Genomic DNA, 19,334 nt, shown 5'->3' with positions numbered 1-19,334 from the left:
ACGACCCACCTATTTTGGTCTAAATCAATAAGATGTGATTTTGTGACCATTTTACGGCTAAATGTGAGCACTATTGGAAAAAAGTTACCATAATTTAACATTGGTTGTACCATTGTGGTTACATTTAACCATAAAATGGTCACAAAACCCGTCTTATTATTTCAGACCAAAATGGTCGTTTGAAACAAAAATTTGCCATTTATAATTGGTCTCCTAATAAATAGACTGAAAGATCGTATCTTAAGAGACCTACTCATTTTATAACGTCGCTCAATATCAAAGTGTATACGCATCGTGTACCTTTAGGAAACAACTTAGTGCATAACAAAATACCCTACAATTCGTGCATAAAACATAGGCTAATATATGTTTATCTACCCGTCATAATACATTTGTCATTGATTTATTTTTTCAGGTTGTTACTCAAGTTAACCAACTTTTATTAGTTTTAAATCAATAACTATCAATCATAAAATATCATAGAGTAATAGATAATTATAGGTTTAATATATAAAAATTGACATAAACAAAAAAATATACAAACTTTATTTTTATATCTTTATTTCTGTAGATTTATAATTGGTTTGTTTCAAATACTAAGTGTGTGGTTGTTTTTAACATTAATTTTAATCAAATATTGGTGCTCACGTTATTAGGGTAACTGTATTAACCGGCACCAACAAGGCAGATAAAGTCCATATTGCTCAGATCACATTAACTCCTCCAGATTCAACAAAATTTTCGGTTAGGTTTGAGAGAAGACAATTTCCAGTGACGGTATGTTTTGCGATGACAACCAATTGTTTCTATCTCCGGGCTGATCAATAAAAAAGATTTAAAAATACTTATTTGGAATAACGAAACCGAGACACGTAACTTAACTTCAAATGTTGTTTATCGATAAATATTTGAGTATTTATAGTAAGCATACTATAATCTATTTTAATAATATGTAACCATATGTGTGTAAAATTTTAAATTTTTGTAATGTTATTTATATTAATTATACATCTAATTACTCCGTATTAGTTAGATATTTACACATCTACATATTTCTACAAAATACTTATATTTTCATAATTAATATGTCACCTACATAAATAAGTATTTATACATAGACTCATATTATACCCGTGCATTTATGGACGGACTACACACTAGTATATAATTATAATAGAAGAACCGTTAGACATATGTCAAATTATTAGACTCTTACTTTCCCGCCCAAGTGATCTTATAGGGACAACTTATCCCGTGAATATATATTTTCAGCAATTTAAAGAACTTGCAACATATTCTAAAAAATAATCACGTTTAATATGATATATACTTTCCAGAAAGAATATTGTTAGAATCATTCGTATTTTTACATATATAATTTTTCAACTAATCTAGCTTAATAGGAATCTATCCGTTTTAATCTCAGAATGGATCAAATATCATCTTACTTGTGCATCTATATAACAACAATTATAAAACAAGAACCGCTAACATTAATTTTAATTTCTACTCCATAAAAAAAAAATTATATCAAACTCCTTCATAAATATCAATATATAAGATAAAATAAATTCATGTGAGATCTTGTTTTATTCGTTTTTAGGAGTACATTTAAAATATCAAACTTTTATAATTTTTACAAATGTGTAACTAAAGATATTTACAAAGTAAAATTCGAGTTGACAAACATGAAAAAGTGATAAGTACCATTTGGAGTTGAATAGAGGGAGTATCTGCTATTGGCGAAATATCTAACTACGAAAGGAATGGTCGAAATTTGTGAGTGAACATATACTGGATTATATTAAGTTATGACCTATGTTTTCCATTGTATTTTATTTTTTATGTATTTCAATCACCATTGACATTAATATCATTTCCATTCGATTTTTTTCATGTATTCTATCATACCCATTTATCAACTACCATTGCTTCACACCTCTCATGGAGTTTTCTTTTAACTATCTTTTGTAGGGGGAATCACTACACGTATATAAAGAAATTGTACATCAATTTTTCCCCTTCTTTCATAAATTTAGTGTATTTTATCTATTTTTTTTATCCTTGAATATATTCTCCATATTATATTGGGGTCCTTTATTATCTACGATAACAATCGACTAACATGTTAATGTTGTGTTTTACAACTTGTCATATATTTTTAGAAGATCGACTATAGGATTTTGAAAAAACTTGTTTTTAAATAAAATTATTATTGTTATGAATTTGCGACATTCATATTTCGAGTCATTATGTTACGGGAACAAACTGGTTTTTAACTCTATATTAACCTCTATAGATCGGATTAACTAAAAACTAGAGATAGTTTGAACAAAAACAATGAACAAATGTGAAACGTAACGAGAAATATAAAGAACGAGAAGAAAAGAGAAGAAGAAGAAGAAGAAGAAGAAGAAGAAGAAGAAGAAGAAGAAACCTTAAAGCCATGACCAATCTTCCCTTTTATCTTACTAAAATCGTCTTGTTCATTATTGCTTGTATTTTCGTTTTTTTTTTCATTTTAATTTTATTGAGAAATTAAAGAGAGAAAATTATGGTTTGGTGGTGCAAGTGATCTGAGCAATAAGGAGGAAATGAAGAGAGAGTTGGAGATTTAAGAAGGCAATAGTTCATAGAGAAAAATTTAAGAGGTAGCTAAATGAAAGGCAAGGAAGATTATTGATGGGTAGATTGTCGTTGGGTCTCCCAATTAAACACATTTATAATTCCCAACAAACAACTAGTTAGTGGTAAGTCGGGGTCGATCCATGGGACGGTGTGCTTTGAGTTCTAAGTCTATCTATCTCAATGTATGCTAGTGTCACAATTGATGGGGTTTGTAGTTGTATTCTAAACTAATGAAAGTAACAAAGTAAAGCAAACAATGAACTAAGAAATGTAAACAAATGACTAAAAGCACTAGGATGTCATGGGGTCATAGGGGATTCATGGTGTTTATCATACAAACATGTTTACAAAGTTGTAAGCAATTAATGTTGTAAAAGAACCAAGTTGGTTTATGTCTTACGGTTCGTAGGAAGAGTTGGGTCCCGGAGCCGAATCGATTAGATTGTACAACACCTACAAGTCGACTTACTTTCCTCCTATTCAACTTCTATCCATGGTCTAACAAGACTCGAGTTGGTTTATATCTTACAAGTCTTGTTGAGTAGATAAGAGATGGTTGTAAATGCAAGGATTCATAGGCTTAGCATTTCATCAAACATAACATGTGCATAGGTTGACATCACAACAAGCAAGCAAATTTAATCATGGAAACATATTAGATTAAGCGTGATTAATCCCATGTTTACCTCCCTTAATTACCCACTAATTCTAGTTAAGAGACTACTCACTTATTATCATGGTAAACATGTCATTAATGGTGTCAATCATTATAACAAGTATAAACATGATAAGAGCTTAAGAAAATAAACAATAAAAAGGGCAAAGAGTAAAGGAATTATACCAAACTTGAGATGATCCAAATAATAAAGAAAAGAATAAAAGAAGAGAACTTGATTGATTGATGAAGAGTTGTCAATCCTCCAATAATAACCCAATAATCTTCAATTACTCAATAATAAACTTGAATAATAAACTTGAACAATAATTAAGGAAAGATTAATGTGTAATTTTGTGGAAAGATTGAGATTAATCTATTCTAATCTACTCCTAATCTAATCTAAGAGAGTTTCCTACTAAGAGAGCTTGTTCCCTTTGATTGTTACAAATGGGGTATTTATAGTAGGGATTAGGTGCACAAATTAGGGTTACTAAGGGCTTAAATAACGATTAAGTCCTTGAGGAATCGCTCCTCTCAAGAAAAGATGCGGGTCTCCTTTTAGCTAGTCTTTCAAAAATATGCGCATCTTTAGTGGAGCAAGAAAAGACGTGCTGGGACTGTGCAGGAATCCGAGCGTCCAAAGGGTCGGGACGCTCGTCCAGTAGCAGGGTGAGACGAGCGGATCAAGCACGGGACGCTCGGATCTTAAGGCAGTGTTTTTCTTCATTCTTTTCTGTCAAACAATCCGAGCGTCTTGAATGGGAGATGCTCGTCCTGTAGCAGACGAGCGGATTGGGTCTCGGGACGAGCGGATTGGCGGACAGCTTCTTTGTTTGAGCTCGGATTGTAAAACAGACGTTATTTTCTCATCCGGACTCCTATTGGAGTGATTCAAAAGCCTAGATCACTTAATTTTTCGATGCCGTTTCATCTAGCATACTTTTAGAGCCAAAGGAGCAACTCTTGGTTTGGGTTTCGAGCAATTTCTTCTTGTAATGCCTTCCCTCTCGTCATTCTTACTTTTAACCCTATGATCCTTCTATATACCCTTTATTCCTACATCCTTGGTCATCATTCTTGCCTCTTCTTCATACTAGTCCATCTAATATCGTCAAAAATCTTCTAAATATGCATGAGAGACGGGAATTTCCGCCTAATTGTCTTCTTTCCTACAAAACATACGAAATGTACTAGGAAAGCAAAATAGGAAGCATTTGACGGATAAAATGGCTATGAAATGTTATATTAGTATGCAAAATAGGTTCAAGTCGGGGATTAAATGTGCGCAAATAATGGTCACATCAAATATCCCCAAACCGAACCTTTACTCGTCCCGAGTAAAGAGGTGACAAAAACTAGACCTTTATTTAAGCTAACCTACTAATATAACCGATATGAGATAATTAGCGGGTCTCACTCCGCCCCTTCAACTCACAACAAGAGAACCATGAGGTAGGATGCCTTCTTTCAAGGCAAGGTGGGTCTTGCCAAAATGGCGACACATCCAAACATTAAAGCACACAAAATCAAGTAATGGATGCATCTACAAAAGAATAGCCACTTTCCTCATTTAAGTGGCGGAAATTATCTACAAGGGAAGCAATTCAAGGGTACACACTCCTTCATAGATATGGTTTCTTCAAACTACTAAGCCTAGAAGGATACCAACAAATCACCTCCAAGTTGTGTCAAGCTAGGGTACCTTCGTCCTCAATCGTTAATGCTTTTGTCAAGAATAGACTCCCTATGGTGTTAGAAACACTGGAGGATCGCGGAATTCCCCCTCTTGCCTAGACAAGAAGAAGGGTCGTCCCCTCTCTACTATGTACAAAAATGGATACGATGGATAAAGGGATCGATAGTATTTGAGTTTCATTTGGGAGTTTGCTTTGTTGTTGTTTGTTTTTCCCCCCAATTTCTTGTGGCATTTGACCTTTGAGAACACTTTCTTTTTGCCATTTCTTTGATGTTTGGCATTTCAATACTTGACAATTTTCAACTTTTTGCATTTTCTTTTGAACATTTTCAAAGCTACCCCATTTGTAGCGAGGGTGCTTATATTTGAAGCATTAGGAGTCTGTTTTTGCTCCTCTTTTCATTTGATGCATTTTGCAAATTTTTTGTCTTTTCATTTCATTTCTTGAACTCAAATTTGAATAATTTTTGTGCCCATTCCTTTTTTGATGACAAAATGTGGTAGAACATGGATGAATGATGGTTGCATGGTTTCAAGGGTCACCTTGGAATAAACGGTAGCCAAGGAGTTATCACACAACAAGGTATTCTTGACTAGGCCTTAATCCATGGGTCAAAGGATACTAGCATGACGTATCCTAGGGTGTTTTACAAGTATTCTAACAAGCAAAGTCTTAAGAAGAAAAAGCATCTACTAGGGCCTATGTACACTTGTCAAGCTTCCCAAATAGACGGTTTCACAAAATTTTTCTAACATGCAAACTACATGCCATGATGCAACTAACATTTATACATCCTAATGCATATGCTTCTACCAACTAGTATGCCAAATAATCTAAATGCAATCCTAAATTCACATTGTTTTTACCGCATCAATCAAAATAAAGCCACATAGTCATTAACATAAAGAGGAAAAAGGAGATTGGAAAGATCATACCATGCGGTCTTCAATATCCTCATGTCTCGGATGTGGCGTAGTCGATCAATGTGAACAAGGATGAACAAACACAATATATACAAGACTACACTAAAAAGAAAATGAACATGTTTTTGATTTTTGAATTTTTCAAATTTTTATGGTTTTTATGATTTATGAAATAAAAAGACATTTTTTTGTATTTTTCAAAAACAATTTCAATTTTTATCATTTTTGGAATATAAATTCCCATCCTCCATTTTATTTTGGACATTGTCCTCAATGTACATGTAGGAGTAGGAATGGAAAAGAAATACATGTTTTTGGAATTTTTTGATTTTTTGAAATAAAGTACAAATGCAATATGATATGAATGAATGCATGCTCTAACTAAATGCAATTCTATATGACATATATAACAAATGAATGCAATCTAAACTATATTATATGATGCATGCTTAATGCTTAAGTCACCTATGATCAAACCTCCCCAAACCGATTTAAACACTATTTCTAGTGTAGAAATGAATAGGTTTGGCCATTAGTGACTATGCATGAATTCTAATCTATATGCAAATAACTACATGAATCATGTGAGATATAATACAATGCAAACTAATCTAATCATGTGAGATATATTACAATGTAAACTAATCTAATCATATTATAATGCAACTATACTATATGAACTAGCTAATATAAATGTAATATGAAATATAATACAAATGCAAGCTAAAAGTATATGTATATAATTAAATGCAAGTGTAAATGTAATGCAAAGTCAAAGAATTGGGTATCTTACAAATGGTGGTTTGAGGGAGGACTCCACCAAACCCATTCCTTGTTGCCATGATTATTGATATTGTCCATGTTGCTCAATGCTCTCAATAACCGGTCAAATGCTTGAGCACAATCTTCAAACAAGCATGAATACGGTTTGTTCCAATTAAATATGAAGCTTGGCCAAGGGAGCTTGTCATCCATTCTCTTCTTCACCTTACCCTTAGCATTTTAGCCTTTGCAATGCTTCAAACCGATAGGCCCATGATTCTTGTCAACATAAGGTATGAAGTGTGGCTCATATTCGTCCGGAGACTTCCACTCACCAACTTCTTCTTCAATTTTGGTGATGATGATAGCACTTTGATTATTCAATCCTTCCAAGGTAGAAGGAGAATTCTCATAACATTGATGATCGGATACCTTAAGAGTTGAGATTGTGGGTGCCAAATCTCCACAAGTAGCTTCACGTGCAAGTTTCTCTTTGAGCTTTTCCACCAAGTACCCTCTGTATGATACTTTGACCTTTTGAAAAAGGTCCACCATATCCTCTCCAATAATCATTGGCTCCATGGTAGGTGTCAAGTAGTCTTCATGGGAAATAGGGAAAGGACATTCATCTTCATGATAAGATATCTCGAATGTCTCAAGGATAGGCTCCTCAAGCTAGGTGATGTCACAAGTCCATTCCTCTCCCCTATTCCAAAGGTCCTTGTAAAACACGTATTCTTCATAAGCCTCTTTTATGGTCTTGTCATCATCGTTATCTTCGTATGAATCATAAGTGGGCGCTTCAAGCAATTCTTTCTCCAACATCCCAATGTTCACATCAAAAGACACACCCTCATACTCACAAAGGCTAAGAGTATTTGGCTTACTCAACCTCATGCCTTCTTCATCAAACATCACACTTTCATAATCACAAGGGCTCAATGAGGTTGGCTCTTCCCACTTTTCATTTTCCATGTCAAAAGTTACTAATTCGAATTCACATTCATGATCAATGTCTAAAGAATGGTGGGGAGTGATTTCTTGGGATTCTTTCATTTGGGCAATTGGAATCTCCAATTCTTCACTTTGGGTAACAATGCCTTGAAGAACATTGTCCCTCTTTTGGCTTTCCTCTAGCATTTGTTTGAAGAAGTTTTGTTGATCTCCCATCATTTGGAGAATCACATTTTAAATGGGTTCATCTTCTTGTTGTGGGTAGGTGTGAAAGTAGTTGTATTGTGACAATTGAAATCCATTATAGAGTGGGTGGTTGTTGTGGATATTGGATGTGGTGATTTTGGTGGGAAAATTTGGGGTAGTGGTTAGGATTTTCATTGTGCAAATAATAAGGTAGGTTTGTGTTGACTTGATTGTCAAGCTCCCCATACCCATAGTCATACTTAAAAGATCCACCACATACTCCATATGTCAAGTCTTGAGTCATCATAGCTAAGACAAGGAAACAACTACAAGCATGAAAACTACACAAAAACGGTAAGAACAATCCTTGAGGAACAAGTTCCCCAAGGTGAAAGCAAAATAAAAATAGACAAACAAGTATGAACTTAATCACATAGCACCTTCCCGGCAACGGCACCATTTTGATGGGTAGATTGTCGTTGGGTCTCCCAATCAAACACATTTATAATTCCCAACAAACAACTAGTTAGTGGTAAGTCGGGGTCGATCCAAGGGACGGTGTGTTTTGGGTTCTAAGTCTATCTATCTCAATTTATGCTAGTGTCACAATTGATGGGGTTTGTAATTGTATTCTAAACTAATGAAAGTAACAAAGTAAAGCAAACAATGAACTAAGAAATGTAAACAAATGACTAAAAGCACTAGGATGTCATGGGGTCATAGGGGATTCGTGGTGTTGATCATACAAACATGTTTACAAAGTTGCAAGCAATTAATGTTGTAAAGGAACCGAGTTGGTTTATGTCTTACGGTTCATAGGAAGAGTTGGGTCCCGGAGCCGAATCGAGTAGATTGTACAACACCTACAAGTCGACTTACTTTCCTCCTATTCAACTTCTATGCATGGTCTAACAAGACTCGAGTTGGTTTATATCTTACAAGTCTTGTTGAGTAGATAAGAGATGGTTGTAAATGCAAGGATTCATAGGCTTAGCATTTCATCAAACATAACATGTGCATAGGTTGACATCACAACAAGCAAGCAAATTTAATCATGGAAACATATTAGATTAAGCGTGATTAATCCCATGTTTACCTCCCTTAATTACCCACTAATCCTAGTTAAGAGACTACTCACTTATTATCATGGTAAACATGATAAGAGCTTAAGGAAATAAACAATAAAAAGGGCAAAGAGTAAAGGAATTATACCAAACTTGAGATGATCCAAATAATAAAGCAAAGAATAAAAGAAGAGAACTTGATTGATTGATGAAGGGTTGCCAATCCTCCAATAATAACCCAATAATCTTCAATTACCCAATAATAAACTTGAACAATAATTAAGGAAAGATTAATGTGTAATTTTGTGGAAAGATTGAGATTAATCTATTCTAATCTACTCCTAATCTAATCTAAGAGAGTTTCCTACTAAGAGAGCTTGGTCCCTTTGATTATTACAAATGGGGTATTTATAGTAGGGATTAGGTGCACAAATTAGGGTTACTAAAGGCTTAAATGACGATTAAGTCCTTGAGGAATCGCTCCTCTCAAGAAAAGATGCGGGTCTCCTTTTAGCTAGTCTTTCAAAAATATGCGCATCTTTAGTGGAGCAAGAAAAGACGTGCTGGGACTGTGCAGGAATCCGAGCGTCCAAAGGGTCGGGACGCTCGTCCAGTAGCAGGGTGAGACGAGCGAATCAAGCACGGGACGCTCGGATCTTAAGGCAGTGTTTTTCTTCATTCTTGTCTGTCAAAAAATCCGAGCGTCTTGAAGGGGAGATGCCCGTCCTATAGGAGACGAGAGGATTGGGTCTCGGGACGAGCGGATTGGCGGACAACTTCTTTGTTTGAGCTCGGATTGTAAAACGGACATCATTTTCTCATCCGGACTCCTATTGCAGTGATTCAAAAGCCTAGATCACTTAATTTTTGGACGCCGTTTCATCTAGCATTCTTTGAGAGCCAAAAGAGCAACTCTTAGTTTGGGTTTCGAGCAATTTCTTCTTGTAATGCCTTCCCTCTCGTCATTCTTACTTTTAACCCTATGATCCTTCTATATACTCTTTATTCCTACATCCTTGGTCATCATTCTTACCTCCTCTTCATACTAGTCCATCTAATATCGTCAAAAAGCTTCTAAATGTGCATGAGAGACGGGAATTTCTGCCTAATTGTCTTCTTTCCTACAAAACATACGAAATGTACTAGGAAAGCAAAATAGGAAGCATTTGACGGATAAAATGGCTATGGAATGTTATATTAGTATGCAAAATAGGTTCAAGTCGGGGACTAAATGTGCGTAAATAATGGTCATATCAATTATTGCCCAATATACAAAGATGTGTCCGTTGGTGTGGCTTGGATAGCCGTTGGTGTGGCTCAGATAGCTGTTGGGAAGAGCTTGTAGAATAGAATCGTATTACCCTACTGTCCATGTAGTCCTCGTGTGGCTCCTCAATTACTTCTACAACATGGTCGACATTAACATCACTTGGTCGTTTTGCACGGATCGAGTCATCCTTCACAAAGTTTGTAAAATTTCCACTAGGAGCTTCTCGAATGGCTCATCGTCATTTAGAGAATCCATGTACCCAAACCTAACAACGCAATAGAAGACATATAGTTCTGGAGAGTTGACTCTATTGAGCGAGAATCGTTCCTCAATTGGTACCGTACTCACCGACAATGTCTTGACCATGGCAAAGACAACCACCGATTGCAAAGCCGGAACATTCTGAACATAATGCTCAAAGATGGTAGAAATTCCTAGGTCTGAGTAGAAGATGGCCATTCCCGGAATGCGATAGAAATAGTCTTGCAAGTAATCTCGCTTAATTTTTACGGGGAAAGTTTATTCTCGGCCTCATAGTCATACCTTTTGCGGTAGACATAGTTCTAAATCTATATATATTAATAAAAGAGGATTTTTTTTCGAGCGATTCTAAGTTGTCCACATCATCAAAAATCAATTTAGGAAAGTTTCATAAATAATAATTTTTGATGTAAAGAATAAAATGGAGAATCTTTTAATTATTATAATATATAGTATATAGTATATAGTATATAGTATATAGTATATAGTATATAGTATATAGTATATAGTATATAGTATATAGTATATAGTATATATTTCCTAATTTATATTCAAGTCATGTTTCTATATTCCCAAATATAAAATAAAAAATGGTACCATTAGAGTATATTTTTCTATTATTTGCACATATTTTAATTATGATAAAAAAAAAACGTACGGACATAGTATAGTACTAAGTACGAAAAAGATGGTATATTTTTTGGTATGTTATTTGTCCAACATTGAAAAATAATATAGATATGGTTATTATATGAAGTATAAAGAGTCGAATTGGGGTGATCCTATATTCCTATGATTATAAATATGAGTCATCTTTAAACTTACGTGTCAACAACCTAAAATCGTTTGAGTCTCTTAAGTATTGTCTTAGAGGTCTCTTATTAGAGTTTTTATTATTATATCTACAATAGCGAAATTTAGTTATTATTTGTTTTTCTCGCATAAATAATAAACGGTAGGTATGTATGTATTTATCTTCTATTTTCAATGAAAGGAATATTGTAATCGTATGTAAACAAATAATTATATGTAAAAATTAAAGTCTTATAATATTTTTTTCATTATAACTAAATTAAATACCCCATGTAACGCACGAGCTTTCAACCTAGTAAGCATTATGCACAACAAGAAGCATGCAAAGGCAACAGGGAAGAATCCGCCGTGAGGGAATTTGTATATCACTGAACTCAAGTAGGTAATCTCTACGGGCATGATGCTGCAGATGTAGGCTATTACTAAAAATATGTTTGTTTTCCATATTATTAGCATAACAAGAATCATAAATGATGATGTAATTCCCTCGGCAAACACAACCACAACCGCAATTCCCGCATTACAAATTAAATTACATTGACCATATCTTAAACAAATAGACCACAATGATGAATCATGTTCGATTATATACCAAAATGTGTATGAAATCTAAAAGTCAGGAGATGGGAGATAGTGTGCATAAGACATACCTTACGCATTTCCAATCTTTTCAGGAGTTCGAAAGGCCAATGTCACAATGACACTAGCGGCCACGATGAGATAGTTTACTTCTGGAATGTAAAGTTGTCCTTCAACCTTGTCCGATGTGTGAACTACAGTGACATGAGGGAAGCATTCTAGAGCCAAAGATTGTTGTATGATGGAGAACGTCCCCGAAAACATAGCTTAATTAGCTTGCTATGATTGTTGGCGCAATAGCTATCACAAACATCGGCCAATACAATGGACATGTTAAATAAACAAAACAATTAGCTACCAGTTGACAAATTAGATACTATTTCGGTACAGTACATACATATATATATATATATATATATATATATATATATATAGAGAGAGAGAGAGAGAGAGAGAGAGTCAAGTTCTTATAAGTCCACCACCTTAATATTCGAGTCCCTAAGTCCTCACTACATCCCTTAGATCTTCCACTATAGATGGTTGAGATTGAAAGCAAGAAACACACTTAACACTAATTAGTTTTCTTTACACTAATTAATTTCACTTCTCTCTCTAGCTTTGATTATACATTCACTAATTGATTATTCTACACAATTAACACTATCTTTTGTCTTTTTATACTTCAAGTTTATACAATTTTTTTTTTTGAGAGAAAGTTTATGGAAATTTTATGACACTTTTACTGTTTTAAAAGTGTAACTTTAACAAAAAAAAGTGTAACTTTAACAAAAATAAAGCGGTTTTGATGGATATTATTTTGAAATTTCAAATTTTGAAGCAAGTTTACGTCAAATTTTGCGTTTTACGACAAATTTGAAATTTTGAAGCATGTGTACGACAAATTTTGAGAAATATTATTTTGAATTTTTCAAATTTTAACACAACTCATTGTAAATTGAGTGAGTTATAAGTGTAACTGTAGAACTACGGTTTTATGAGTCTCTGGGTACTCTATCGAGTGGGCCTTAGTCTGTCGAGTAAGGGTGTTTTGAGTTACGAAATAGTATTCTGTCTGTAGGGTACTCGATCGAGTAGCCTTGGCACTCGATCGAGTACGTTAGTTACTCGATCGAGTAGCTCGGTTGACGGGTTATGTTTTGACGGGTTTTGTTAATAATACGGATTAGTATATATATTATGTCATTATCTTTATTAAACACTTTTATAAACCTAATACACTCATAAGGGACATTGAAACTACGTTGTTCTCTTCATCCGCATTATTGGCAAATCCCGGAGCTTGAGAGGTCGGATTTCATTGTTCTTTGTGTCTTTGTGATTCTTGCGTCAAGGGTAAGTCCTACAAACCAATTTATAGCATTTGGTTAAGATTGTTTAAACCCTAATTTATGGGATTGTGGGTTTTATGATTAGTTGTGTATGTAGTAATTGTATGATTATGTGATAGGAGGAGGATTCGTAGAGGAAAGGTTTTGAGGCAGTTTGCTAAGATCGTCTCATTTGTGTTTTGCATTCCAGGTAGGGTTTTCCCTACTCAGTATTAGTCACATGATGTGGTTGGTGATTTGATTGTAATTGTTGTTAAAGTATAATGTTAGTATTGTGACGGTTGTTGAATATTATCGTTGTTGATGGTTGTTGATTGTATATGTCTGTGATCTTCAGGGTGCGTCCCTGGCTGAGTGGAGTCACTTGCGGGAGTGGCTTCACGCCCATGATTCGCCTTCTGTGGAACCCACCACAGAAGGGATGTGCACATTAATGGACTTTGGTTTATCGCTCAATGGAGATGAGCGGGGCTTAGGTGGGAACGGCTGCGGTCCCCCACTGGCGGTGTAGAGTACCTGTTGCGATGGGTACTCTGGCAGGGCTACACACTTTAGTGTGTAGTCAGTGATGAAGAGTTGATTATGGTGTTTGGGTTGATGTGACGGTTGAGCTGTTTTGTTACTTGTCTTACTGTGATTGTATTGTGTGATTAGTACTGATCCCGTTTATTGTTTTAAAAACTGTGGTGATCCATTCGGGGATGGTGAGCAGTTGTTGAGCAGGTTTGACTAGAGGCTTTTGGGGCTAGCTGTGATGTATCACCACGAGCTGATTAGAGTCTTCCACTATCACGTTTTAGTTGTTTAGACATTTGGTTTTTGAGAACATGTACTGTACCTTTTATCAGTTTGGATTTGGATTTGTAATCACTTAAACTTTATTACTATTTAAATTATGTTTCGTTATTGTCATTTGATTATCATTGCCTCGGGAAACCGAGATGGTGACGTTCTTATACCTGAGTGGTCCTGGTAAGGTACTTGGAGTATGGGGGTGTCACAAAGTGGTATCAGATAGACGATCCTGAAACCTGTAACTAATGAACCTAATGAACATAGGGAGTCAATTAAAATGAACCCAGGGTAGAAGTTGTAGGAGCTAATGAAAAGGCTTGGGAGACGTTCTAAAGCCGCGAACTCGCCCTACAATTTTGAACCGGTCACATGGGGTATGTGTCAGGGTCGTATGTGTTGTCTTTTGGTTTGTATGTGTACATAGTGGCATGTGTAATGAATCGTTGGATGTTGAATGTAGAAAATTGGAAATATGGAGTAGCAGATGAAAGATGTGTGATTCGCATGTTGAAATGAATGAAAAGCATGATGTATGTTATAATATGGCATTTTGATAATATGAAGTAAATTGTGATGGGGCATATTCTGCACCCGCTGACCGAGTCAACATATTGAGCAAGGTCAAAGATATCCACAGCAAGTCAGCACCTTGGACAGCCTAACCGACGCAGCCTGTCGGCCTGTCACTTGGGTCTCGGCTAGGCAACTAGCCAGCCGGGATACACATCCGCGTACTCACATCCAAGACCCCTCGGCATGGAGTCAACAGGGCCCGCCGGCCTGCCATGGGTCCCTCGGCCGAGGGTAGAACAGTCTTTCCACCTGCTAGCCACTTGGCCACTACGTGACAAAAGGTGAAAGTCTATAAATACTCCACTTCTCTCAACGAGAAATGGATCCGAAAATAATCTAATAATCCACAATTAATCTGGTATAAACTCCCTTATCTCTCTACAATATACTTTGCCAAGAACACACAACTTAATCCCTTTAAGTTTACTGACTTGAGCGTCGGAGTGAGTTCGCTCGGTACCAAGCCGAGCCCTCAGTTTGTTCATTGTTTCAGGAGAGGCCGAAAGGAAGAGTCAAGCAAAGTCATCATTCCACAAGCTTACGTGGTAACTAATCTGCTCTGGAATTATACCCGGAACAATTGGCGCCGTCTGTGGGGAAAGACACTAGAAGCTAGTCAAATCCCTTACAAAAAAAAAAAAAAACACAAAACAAAAACCCACCCAACAAGCTAAGAAGATGTCAAAGCAACAAGAAATAGTTGTGACCAACGAAACTGCATTCTATCAGGATGACACAGTCCATAATTCTGAGATTGGGCAGTCCCCCACCGGCCGAGTCATTCAACCGGCGTACGGGATGCCAATACTACCAGAAACACCGCTGCCTGCCGGCCACGTCACTGTCATGGCACATGTGGTCGATGCAGCCAAACTGAAGCTGTTCCTGGACCTGATGGGTAATACGCCGATCACCCCCGCCGCAACGACGGTGACGGCAGCACACCCGCAGATGACCAGGGCCAATAAAGTGACTCCAATCAACTTGACCGGAGCAATACAAGGAGCTGAGCATGCAAGGACGCCGGCGGTGCCCGTGGTGTCAGTGGCAGACCAAAGTCCTTCCCCACCTCGCGGGAGGACAGCGTCGCCGCGGCAACAACGAGGCCACCCCCGAAGAAATGAAGAAAGAAGTCCGACTCTCCAAAGTCGGACAACAAGAAGCCCTTCCCGCCACAGGGAGAGAAGCCGGACTAGGACGGTGAGGAGCCGATCGCCGCGTGTCATTCGGCACGTGTTTAGACAGCCCCTCAGTGCCTATGTCCTCGAAGTCTCCGTACCGACCAAACTGAAGCTGCCGCCCCTATCGTACAAAGGGGACAGTGACCCAACCGACCACGCCGAGGCTTTCGAGTCTTACATGTCCGTATGGGAGCAGCCTGATGAGGTCTGGTGCCGAGTCTTCCCAACAACCCTTCATGGAATGGCCCAGAGTTGGTACAAGGGGCTGCCTAACGATTCGGTATACTGCTATGCCGACCTAAGAGACAACTTCGTAGCCCAGTATTCCTGCAACAAGAGGAGGGCCGTGGAGACATCCGATCTCCTCACTATCCGACAGGGGGAAGACGAGTCCCTCCGGAGCTACGTGAAGAGATTCGACGCAAAAGCTCAGCAGATCCGTGAGCTAAACAGTGAATTGGCGGCCTTCGCACTGATGAAAGGCCTGCCGAAAGGCGAGCTCAAAAACGAGCTGATCAAGTGCGGGGACCTCAACCTGGACTCCGCCAGAAGGATGGCCGACCAAGCCATAAAGGTGGAGGACTACCACAAGACCTGGTTAGGCCACAGCGAAGCTGGGCACCCAGAGAGGAGGAGCCGCCGAGACAACGAAGATGAAGGTCGTCGTGACGTGTCGGTCACGGCTGAAAAATCTAACAGAAATGAGCTCGGCGGGCGCCGAGGGGAGTTCGGACCATACACCCAGAAGCGGTATCACGGTCTCACCCCCCTGGTCAAATCACCGGCCGAGGTCTTTGCCCTGAGCAAGAGTGAAGGGCAGAAATGGCCAAGACCCCCCAAGACGAGGGCGGAGGGCGACACAAGCCAATTCTGCGATTACCACGGCCAGCCCGGCCATAAGACCGACGACTGTCGGCATCTGAAGAACGCCATCGAGGAGCTGATCCGGAAGGGGGCCCTCAACAAGTACGTAGCTGGGAACCCAGAATCCAGCTCCGACGGGGCGAACAGAAATCAATATTCCGAGAGAATGGGAGTGATCCAGGTTGTAATCGGAGGAAACGAGAACGGCGGGTCGGCTAATGGGCACAAACGGCACCTAAATGAGCTTTACCAAGCCATTAACTTTGTGCCCACCACAGCGATCCCCGCTCACACCGTCCCCGATATAACCATCGGAAAGAAGGACTACGAAGGAGTCGTAGCCCCTCACAGCGACCCGTTGGTAGTCCACCTAGACATAGCCAACCACTTGGTCAAGAGGTGCCTAATTGATACAGGCGCCTATACGAACATCATGTTCAGGGAATGCTTTCTCAATCTCGGTCTGAAGATTGAGGACCTGAGCCCCTGCACCAACCCACTGTACAGCTTCTCCGGGGCCGGCCTGGTACCCCTGGGGTCTATTAGACTGCCGGTGATGTTTGGCCAAGCCGATGCGGCCAAGAATGTTTTTTCTGAGTTCGTGGTCATTGACAGTTCGTCCGCCTACAACGTCCTCATAGGTCGAGTCACCTTGAGTGAGGCCGATGCTGTGATGTCCATCCGAGCCCTGACATTGATGTATGTCTCGGACCGGGGGGAAGCGCAAAAGCTCGTCTCAAAGGACGAAAGAGAGGAAACTGTCAATGTCCAAATATCTGCTAGAGGGTGTAACATGCAATCCCTCAAAGTGGCGAAGAAATCAGAGAAGGGGAAGAGCCCATCCTTACGACAGGAGGGTGATCCGATGAGCACCAACAACGTCAGCATGGTCGAGGGGGCCGAGACCGAACAAGTAGAAATTGACCCAGGGCGCACCGTAATCGGTGTCGATGTCCTCGGGAGCCAAAGTTCGAGCCGACCTCCTAGACTGTTGAGAAAGAACAAAGACGTCTTCGCGTACTCGTGCCGCGATGCCAGGCGTGAGCCGAGAGGTGATCGTTCACAAGCTGAACGTGCTCTCCAACGCTCGCCCTGTCAAGCATAAGATGAGGAACTCCTCGGCCGAGAAAGATGAGGCCATCAAGGCCGAGGTAGACAAACTATTAGAGGCAGGCTTTATCATGCCTTGTACTTACCCCGAGTGGCTAGCAAATGTTGTAATGGTGAGGAAGTCATCGGGGGGTGGAGGATGTGTGTGGATTTTACAAATCTTAATAAAGCATGTCCTAAAGATTGTTATCCCTTGCCTCGAATAGATAGTTTAATAGACGCAACGGCAGGCTACACTATGCTGAGCCTGCTCGACGCCTTCTCAGGGTACCATCAGGTATTCATGGCCGAAGAAGACATGCCTAAGTGCGCATTCATCACCATACACGGCACATACATGTATAAAATGATGCCGTTCGGTTTGAAAAACGCTGGCGCAACTTACACTAGGCTGGTGGACAAAGTGTTTCAAGATCAAAAAGGGCGAAACATCGATGCTTACGTCGACGATGCTATTGTAAAAAGCAAGTCTGACGGCGAGCACTTGGCCGACTTGAGCGAAACGTTTTGTTCACTAAGGAAATACAAGATGAAACTTAACCCAATGAAATGCAACTTCGGTGTCCGGGCAGGTAAGTTCCTCGGCGTGCTTGTCAGTGCCAGGGGAATTAATGCCAATCCAGAGAAAGTCCAAGCAATAATGGACCTACCGGAGCCGAGGAATCGAAAAGAGGTTATGATGTTGACCGGGAGGATGGCGGCTCTCGCCCGTTTCATCTCTCGGTCGGTAACAAGAGCACCCCATTCTTCAAAGTGTTGAAGGGGAATAAAGACTTCAGCTAGGGGGAGGAACAGAGCACAGCTTTCAGTCAACTGAAAGCTCATCTTCAAACTCTCCCTACCCTATCCAGGCCGATGCTGGGGGAGACGCTATATCTATACATAGCAGTTACCTCGGCCACGGTCAGTGCCGTAATCGTCAGAGAAGAAGACAAGCTGCAGCACCCAATCTACTTTGTCAGCCATACATTGTTGCCCGCCGAAAGAAATTACCCACTGATTGAAAAAATAGCCTTTGCTGTCGTCGTTGCCGCAAGGAAACTGAAACCTTACTTCGACGCACATCCCGTGACGGTCTTAACCGACCATCCATTGGAGAAAGCATTGGAAAAATTTGAACAATCCGGCACGCTCATCAAATGGGCAGTAGAGCTATCCGGCTTCGGCATTCAATACAGGTCGAGGCCCTCGATAAAGGGACAAGCACTTGCAGACTTCCTAGCCGAGTGCACATACCAAGAAGAATCACACCCCGGTGTATGGGAAGTATACACCGACGGGTCCTCTACGGCAAACAGCTCAGGAGCCGGCATCCTTATCATCAGCCCAAACGGGGACGAGTTTGAGTATGCCTTGAAGTTTACCTTCTCGGCCTCAAACAACGAATCTGAATACGAGGCGGTGATAATCGGAGTCGAGCTAGCTAGAGTCGCCGGGCGGAACACATTGTGTTGAAGACAGATTCACTCCTAGTGACCAATCAAATCAGAGGAGAGTTTGAGGCTCGAGACGACGGAATGGTGAGATACCTGGAAAGGGTAAAAGCTCACACTGCAAAATTGAAAACTTTCCAAATACAATGTATCCCCAGGTCCGAGAACAACCGAGCCGACGCTCTCTCAAAACTTGCCAGTTCAACCATCAAGAATGTCACCAACCGTGTCTTT

This window comes from Silene latifolia, unplaced genomic scaffold, assembly GCF_048544455.1.
Source record: "Silene latifolia isolate original U9 population unplaced genomic scaffold, ASM4854445v1 scaffold_154, whole genome shotgun sequence".
NCBI lineage: Eukaryota > Viridiplantae > Streptophyta > Magnoliopsida > Caryophyllales > Caryophyllaceae > Silene > Silene latifolia.
This window is presented reverse-complemented; position numbering follows the sequence as displayed.